Here is an 8,946-nt window from a genome sequence, read left to right as displayed (position 1 = left end):
ATAGATCAGTATAAGAGGGTTTGTTCACTTTTTCCTGGTATGGAAACAGCACTTAGTGCTTTGTACAAGGTCTTAGGCATTCCTGGTCATCTTCCCATGGGGCTGTGTTTCTACAGATAATGCAGAGGTCAGCAGGAGAGACAAACAGACCACAGTGAAGCCCTGCTAATTAAAAAGCCAAATTACTAATCTGAACTAGATGATGCATCAAGATCCAATAAAAGACACAGGCATCTAAAAGGTAAATACTACCTTTACTAGTAGTAAATACTACTACAGACTTGATTGAATCAGCCAAGGATGGGAAGACCTGTATTTCTAGCCCACACACGCCATTTCATTCAGGCCTCAAAAATATACACAGAAATAATGAATCTTGCCATAACTTCCATTCACAGTTCCCCTCTTATTTCTTGGTGGCTCATTATTTGTTGTTTAATGACAATAAAATAGAATAGCAATGTTCTGTAAGATCATTTCTGCTGTAAATACCTAATTACCTCTTTCACAGTCTCAGGAGGACTAAAATAATTAATAGATGTGGGTCAAATTTTGCAAATAAATATCAGTTTTCAATTTTCAAATCTTACCCTTTTTCAATCTTAAAAACCATTTTACAGTTAACTGATTTTTCAGGAATTTTTAATATATAAGCATCCCCAAATGACACAAAACAGCAAGGTGAAATAACCAACATTCCCCACAAACTGAACTGAACCAAGCCCTCATCATTCACTTAAGTTTTTGTTCTTCAAACTTGAAAAGCTTTGAAAGCCACAGCGAAGAGAGGCTATAGGGGTAGGTGCTTTGATAACCTGTGCAAAAGCCATAGTCTTTATAGAAAGGAAATACCAATATTTGCCATCACCTTTCTCAGGATTAAATGTTATTGAATGAGACACAGTTTCCCACTCAGGCACTGCCTTGCCTGCAAAACGGGCAGCCTAGTTCCCTTTGGGCAGTCGCCAAGTCACTGTTTCTTTTGCAGATAGAGATTTGTAATGGTTCACCGCAACCCATACGCTGGGCAAAGACTCCCAAATCCTGACTGCCTGGGTCATACCTGGACATCCAGCAGATCTATCCCAAGGCCAGCTTTGACATCTCCTTCTCCACGAGCTGAGATTTCTAGTGCAGCACAACAGCATGCGTTACTGCCATCCAACTCACGCCAGCTCCTCCGAGTGCTAATAAGGCCCATCAGAGAGACAGCAAGATTTTTAGGAGCATTCTGTGAAACAAGGAGAATAAAAATCAATAGCACTACATAATCCAGTCAGTGCCTTTCTTTGCTCACAAATCTTCATTTGTTCAGCCGGGAAAATTATGAACTGTCTAGAAATAATACAGTAAAGGCAGTCAATGACAATTATAACATAAAGACTAATAGAGATGGTGGTATGAATCTGGTATATTGTGTCCTGCTGAAGCCCATTTATAATTTTTTATTAAAACAGTAATACTTTACAATAAGTGGACATAATTTAATGCTCAATTACTATGAAATTCCTTTGGAAATATATATTAAATGCAGCAGCTCTGTATGTATACCAGGAGGGTTCCTTGAGATTGATGTTATCACAGTGTATACTAGGGGAATGTCAAGTCCAACACCAGTGCATTCAATATTCTTGCCCTCTAGGTCAGGTATCCTTTCCTCCCACACCCTGACATTTGAGACAAGGCCTTTATCTATGTGGAGAGGAGCCACATGAATTATATACATGCTGCATTTTTTAAAAAAAGATTGCAACACAGGCTGGCAAGGCCTTTAGCAATGATTAACTGAGTCAGTTTTGAATAACAATACAAAAAGGTACAGCTCCTAAACAGGCAGTTTTCTCTTGAAGGCCAAGAGGTTTCTAAACCCCTATGTTTATAAACCAAATAGTATTTCAGATAAAGCACAAAACCTTTACAGCAGAACTAACTTCAACTTACTGAAGATTTCTCTTAATAAGAAAAATACCATAAGCCTTTGTCCTCTACTTGCAGAAGCTCTTGTAGAAGAGCTGTAATATCCTTAGCCCTACCTTACCGTCAGAGTTCACCAGGTAGATCTAAGCCCTCAAACTTGCTCAGCACAGGTGGGATTAGTTACCCTGGAAAGCAAAGCAGGATCTCCCTGATCACCTACAGCTGCCTGCATCTATGCTTTCAGCCACAGATGTTAGTGCTGTGACTCACCACTGCTCTTTCCTAGGAGGTTGTGGGAAAACTTGTCTCAGAGGTATTTGTGAGGGGAAGCAAGAGGATGTGATCAGTGAAGCAGCAAATTGAACCCTCGCAGGGTATGGCTGAACCTTGCTGAAGAAGCCTTAAACCAGAGGTTCCCAGATTTTGTTTAGCTACAACCTCTATTGGCAGCTGTTAGCAGCAGAAGCAACAAAAATAGCTGGACTTGGTTTGGGAAATGCAGCTTGAGAAGCTGAAGCCAAGGCCATCCTTTCTCCCTGGATGTATCTGCAGCCAGGGCTCTTATTTGAATACAGTTCCTAACACGACTTTATACACAAAATCTATCATCTGCAGTTGGTAGTTAACTGGCTCCTGTAGGGTTTGAAGGTGCTGCCATTTGGGGTGCTGCCCTGCTTGCTTTGCAGTGAAAACTAACAAGATTAGACAAGGTTTGAAAGATGGCAGGTACCAGACACAGGTCACGGGAGTCTTCAGTTCACAACAGTGCTAGGATCCAAAGACAAATTTAAAGGAATACTCATTTCCCAGACAATAAATACTATCAATAGCTACTTAGCAGCTTAGGAAAAAGAAACAGCAATTGGAGGAAGGGGGGCATCCTAAGTGCTCTGCTAGAACTAACATTATTCCATTTAATCTTAAATCATATTTTGCATCCTCTGCTGGAACACTATTTATCCCAGACCTCCAGGCAGCTTAAACACCTGGCATAATAGCCCATTAATTACTTCAGCATGGGAAATAAATTTTAATATCTTTGATGCTCATTACTAAACACTTCATGCATTCCCAAATACACATTAATGGTTCACCCTTCTTCCTTTTAGATACAACAGGATTTATTTCACAGTTTGACTTTCATCAACATCTTCCTCAGCTCTGGGTGGCATGCGGTAAAGTTTATACTCTCATCCAGGGTCACCAGTTCATTTAGGAACTCAGGACAAGGTTTTTGTATTTTGCTGCACTCATGTTCTCATCCTGCTAAAGGTGATTACAACATCAAGTTTTGTCCAGTGTTTCAGTGTCTGAAGATGAAAGGTGGTATGAGGTATAATGGTAGCAGGTCAGCACTTTCAATAAGCATCCATCTGTAAACAAGTCCCTTAAAATATTACAGCAGTGTGAAAGGAAGCTGCATCCTAATTGGGTAGAGTGAAAAGCCATAGGGCTTATAAATATAATGTGTAGGTGATCTGTCTTGCCAAAAAAGAGGAGGTTCGTTATATGAAGGACACATTATCCTTTTCTCTTCCTATGATTCAGCATGGTAAGTAGTCATTCCTAATTGGCTTACAGCTTAGTATGAAATATTAGGATGCCACACAATGTGATGACACAGCTGGATTCCTAAGGGAAGCCAAAGAGTGATGTGAGAACAGAAGAGGGACAAGAGCAGATGCAGGTCTAAAAAAAATAGTTGTAGCTTACAGAGTAGCATGTCATTCTTTATCCTCCTCCTCCCGTGTACAGCATGCTGTGTACAGCACACCACTCTCCTGGTAGAAAGGCAAGAGACCTGTTATTTCAGAGTTCCTAAATAAAATGTGGGGAAAAAATGTGATTGTTGGGAGTATTGAAACAGGAAGAGGCAAGCAGGTTGAATAAATTTGGGCAATAGCTGCCTTGTCATGAAAAATACACTGCACAAATTTCACCTCTCTTTGTGCATCAGATGATCATTTCCTCAAATTTATTCTCAACTGGAAAGTATTTGCCAGATTACCTGGTCAAACAATCTGTGGGTCACTCAGAAGTTCAGCCTTTGGGAGACAAGCCATTTGAGTGGGCATGCAGGTCATATGCTGGGAGCTTGTTTCCTGGTCCTGGCCTTGATTTGGGAAGGTAATTAAACAGCTGACCACCTGAAGTCAGTAGGGCTATTCACATGCACTTAAGTGCTGCTGATGCCAGGCTGAGGGGAATAGACTTCTCAGGGGGAGATTTTTGCTGCAAATACTAGCGCTAATTCAAAATTCACTTCCTACAAAGTCCTTTTCCTGCAGTAAGCTGAAATTAGCTATATCTACTGTTGTGCTTGCCAGGAAACTTGATAGAATATTGCCCAAAGTGAACATAAAGGAGAAATAAACACAGCAGAAATTAATAACAGGAGTTCAGACCAGTAGGTTGCAGAAGATGTGTTATAAATTTCATCCAGCTGTAATGCAAATTCTGCCAAATGATTGGGAACATCTCCCTTTTTATATCACTATTTCGCTACATATTAATAGCAACCAGTTACTGATGCGGTACTAAAATATTAATGATATGGTCATAAACCTGAATCAGTGCCTAACTTGGCAGAACAACGTAGGGCAACTTTTCAATCACGTGTGAACAAAACCAGTTTTCAGAAACCATTTTGTTAGTGTGAGACCATGTGAGCATAAGTAATTGCATGGCTATTTTAGGCACAAAAATTGTTAGTCTTCTTTGGAAAATCAACAGCCCCGTTGAGGTGTACAGTATGGGTGCCCAGATATTGATGCAAGGCTGAGAGAATCTCAAACCAGGCAGAAGCAAAGTTCATGCAATTAATTAGTAAGATTTCATCTGCAGCTGGTATGACTGACTTTTATATCTACATTAGAGACGATAACCTCAAGCCCCTGGGGACTGATTGTTTCAGTAGGATTTAGCTTTTTGTTCTGGACTGAGCTGGAATACACTCACGAAGTCAAGAAATCCAAAGCAAAACCCAGAACTTTTGCACATGCCTGATATAAGAGCAGGTGAATTTATCAACTCTGCATTGTATCATCTGTCACCACAACAGAAATTTGGGGATGTTAAAAGTATTTAAGAGTCAGAGACTTCTCTTGCAGCTTTTATGTTTTCCAGTCTGCTACCCAAGCCAACCCACTCAGGACAACCAGGGGCACCTGCCAGCTAAACAACACAGCCTTTGGGATGCTTGATTGGATCTGTAACAGAAGCGTGTCTTGAAGTCTCCTTGTTTCTCACTCTAGCTACACCCCAGCAGAACTGGACTGGTTCACTTTATTATTCACTTTTGTCCCTTTCTATGAAGATGGGGCCATATACCTAAGCTCCTTTCAAACACCTTTAACTGAAGCTACAAATTAAGGTGAGTAAGGACAGACACAAAAGGATTCTGTGTACTCTGCACAATTCCCAACAGCAGCTAGCACCCCAGGAAGAAGTGGAATACTAAAAGAATATTTTATTTCTACATTTCCACAGGACACAGCTAATGGCTCACACTCATGGCTAGTATCACTCTCCCCGCCCCCCCCATCAGGATCCAGAAGAGGCACTTGGAGGGAATTCATATATAGTTGACAATTTATGTAGGTGTATCAATACTAAACCAAGGTCTTTGCTTTAAAGGTCTTTCACCGCTTCTTCTCTGAGTCATTGGTGCACAGATAAGCTGACTTTGGTCATGACTAACTTGAGTTTTCAGTTTAGAAATGCAGAGAATGGCATGAAATTAATTATGTCATAAAAAAGAAGGGTCCTTTTCTTCTGGTTTTCTATTGTAGTCACATAAATGAGGACCCAAAATACCACTGAGATATCACTTAACATTGTCAGCACCTGGGAGGCAGGTCCAATCACTGCGACAATATCTTCATTATTTGCTGACCAGAGTCGCTGCAGTCACTTACAGCAATGATAATCTTTCTTCGTTATATCTGCAAGCAGACGCCATCAAGGTGTGACCGACAATCATCCCTTTCAGAGTAAGTGATCATGGAGTTTTCATTGCTCTCATATCCATTGGCTCCTTCTTTATTAATGACACAGTTGAAATTTTAGTGTTGCTTCTGCTCAGGTGGGAGATAGCAAACATTTACTTGATTGACACCTGCCATTAGGAAAGTTTCACATACAACCCAAGTGGTAAATAATGCAGTCTTACTACAAAACAGGCTACCAAACAAAGAAATGGTTTTGGTTTACAAGTTACCAGAGCAGGAGAAAAATTGCCCATGTTTTGAAACTTGTTCTAGCAAGACACTGGAACTGCATCAAGCAGCACGAGAACCTCTAGGCAGTCATTCTTTTCTGGTCTCAGACAACCAGCTTTTCAGTTCCTAACAGAGTGAATGGCAAATATAATATTTCAGGGCTTCTTGACATACCAAAGTGTCGTGGGTTAACCCCAGCCAGCAACTAAGCACCACGCAGCCGCTCACTCACTCCCCCCTACCCAGTGGGATGTGAGAGACAACCGGAAGAAAAAAGGTAAAACTCATGAGTTGAGATAAGAAGAGTTCAGTAGAACAGAAAGGAAGAAACTAATAATGATTATAACAATAACAATAATAAAATGACAATAATAATAAAAGGATTGGAATATCCAAAACAGGTGATGCACAATGCAATTGCTCACCACTCACCAACCGATACCCAGTCCGTTCCTGAGCAGCGATCCCCCCCAGCCAACTCCCCCCAGTTTATATACTGGGCATGACATCACATGGTATGGAATACCCCTTTGGACAGTTTGGGTCAGCTGCCCTGGCTGTGTCCCCACCCAACTTCTTGTGCCCCTCCAGCCTTCTTGCTGGCTGGGCCTGAGAAGCTGAAAAATTCTTGACTTAGTACAAACACTACTTAGCAACAACTGAAAACATCAGTGTATTACCAATATTCTTCTCATATTGAACCCAAAACATAACACTATACCAGCTACTAGAAAGAAAATTAACTCTATCCCAGCTGAAACCAGGATGCAAAGCAATCAGCATTAGTGAAACACCAGGAAGACAATTATACGTCCAAACATACCTACTCCTTGGACAAAGTCTATGGTCGGCTCAGCTCCAGTTCATCTCTTGGATCTTCTTTCTCTTTTTTCTGTGACAAAGACCAATGGAGGACAGTGAGGAGAAAGAGAAGATCCTCTCTGACTCTCTCCCATACATGGCACAAGGTGCACATGACTATAGGTGGTCTGTGGAGGTTACAGGGCCTGCAGAGGTGCCGTGATAAATCTGCATCTTAAAACTGTAGAGAACAGCTGCCACAACAATTCCCACATCTAAAGCCTACTCTAAAAAAACCAAAAATATCGTCTCTTGGAAGAAGACAAGTCAAACATAACTCGTTCCTTTATTCTTTTTCTCTCTTACCATGCTTTACAGATGATTGTTTCATCTCATTCTTCTGTTTCCAAGAAAGACCTTTCTAAATCCTCAGGCAATATTCAGATCAGGCAGATTTTTCTTTGAGTGTTCAAGGCTGATCTGATCAATTAAAAAAAAGAAGGTTACAGTACATTTTAAACCAAATACTTCATAGGATAAAATCTCAGAGGTCATTCTATAAGAAAAATATTTTTTGTTAGCAAGTAAATGCAAAGAAATGATAACAGGGATTCAGCACAACCCCCTTTCTCACGTGTCCTATGGGATTTTCTGTATTGTTCCCTCTGTTTAAAGGGTTTAAAATGCAAGGGTAAGGCTGCTGAAGTCCTGGACATGTGAGTTCTGTTCTCTGGCTGGAAACGAAGTGCCATGGATCACACAAAATTCTTCGCAGCTGTTTTGCCTCCCCACATTTTTGTCCTTTTTCACTCGTGAAAGCTATGAATTCTCTCCAGCCACAGACTTTCTCCCAGCATGTGATGCACCACAGGGCCCCACAGTCTTATCTGAGGCTGTTTGGGCCCAGCTGCAATGTAAACAATCTTCACCACTGGGACTCCCTTACAGGGTTTAGAGTCTTTCTTTGCAACAGCAAATTTCCAGTGAAGTACAACAGCTTCCTCAAGGTGAGTGTTCCCTAAGGCCTCAGGAATCAGAGCTGACATAATGTGAAATTTGCTTCCCCCTTTACCAACTCCGGCTAAATAAACTCATCTTCTGGACAGTAGGACACACTTCATTTTCCTGTCCTCCTGTCCTTCATTTTCTTCTCCTTCTTGTTGATTCCAAAAGGAGACCACATAGACCAACCATCACAGCCAATTTGATTTCCAATTTTCTGGGTAGCTTTGCAATCACACTCCATTTGTCACCTGAATGCAGTCTCGAATTTGCAGCCTGGGTGTGAATGACTTCTGGAATTATCTCCCTTGGACAAGACACCAAAGCAATTCAAAAGCAAGTAAACAGAATGCAGAAATACCCCAGAATAGGATTATGTCAGGTTTCTAAATCCTAATCCTGTTACTTCAGCAGCTATCCATTTCTCTTTTCCTTCTTCCCTTGTGGCTAATATTTTCCTACCCAGAACTCAGTTCAGCATCGCCACAACAATCACATATATTCTGTAAAGTTACTAGGACTACATAAACATTTAGAGCTTGGCAAGCTGTATTGTAACACCAAAATATGTTCTTGACAACCACTGACCCCAAAAGCTGATGTGATCAAACACATCCCCCCATGAAAGAAAGAATAAGACTGTAATCAGTTTTACCATTTTAAGGAAAATAAATCCTAATCCTTTGCCGTTCTGTGGTATTCCTCTAATTGCTGTTTCCTTACACATTCAAACATCTACAATTTGGTTCCGTTGTTTGAACGTCACTTGGAATCAAATCAATGTTGTGGATACAACGTCTTTGAACCTTTTAGTCCAGCTGTGAACTTTGGGCTTAATCCTTTAGGGCACCCTTGTCTAGCAAGCTTTAATGTATATTAAATTTTCTAAAAGGAAAGCGAAAGTGGTCAAAGCAAGATAGTGCAAGGTTCTGTGTTTCATAAATTAATAAGCATCACCAACTGCATTGTTTGACCCTTTAAACTCTGTGAAATTAATATAAGTAGA

General features: G+C 40.7%; 1 long non-coding RNA gene across 1 annotated transcript; it reads right to left on the bottom strand.

The window, feature by feature from the left end:
• Positions 1-1,065: 1,065 nt before the first annotated feature.
• LOC128151537 (uncharacterized) lies at positions 1,066-7,413 on the bottom strand. Its single transcript, XR_008238406.1, has 3 exons — positions 7,305-7,413; positions 6,961-7,029; positions 1,066-1,231 (listed from the first exon to the last, which is right to left on the bottom strand). It is a non-coding gene; the product is annotated as an uncharacterized LOC128151537 (long non-coding RNA).
• Between the last annotated feature and the right edge of the window lie 1,533 nt (positions 7,414-8,946).

The sequence above is a fragment of the Harpia harpyja genome, chromosome 14 (genome assembly GCF_026419915.1).
Source record: "Harpia harpyja isolate bHarHar1 chromosome 14, bHarHar1 primary haplotype, whole genome shotgun sequence".
Taxonomy (NCBI): Eukaryota; Metazoa; Chordata; class Aves; order Accipitriformes; family Accipitridae; genus Harpia; species Harpia harpyja.
The sequence above is the reverse complement of the archived record's forward strand: the minus strand, read 5'-3'. Positions and strand labels throughout refer to the sequence as shown.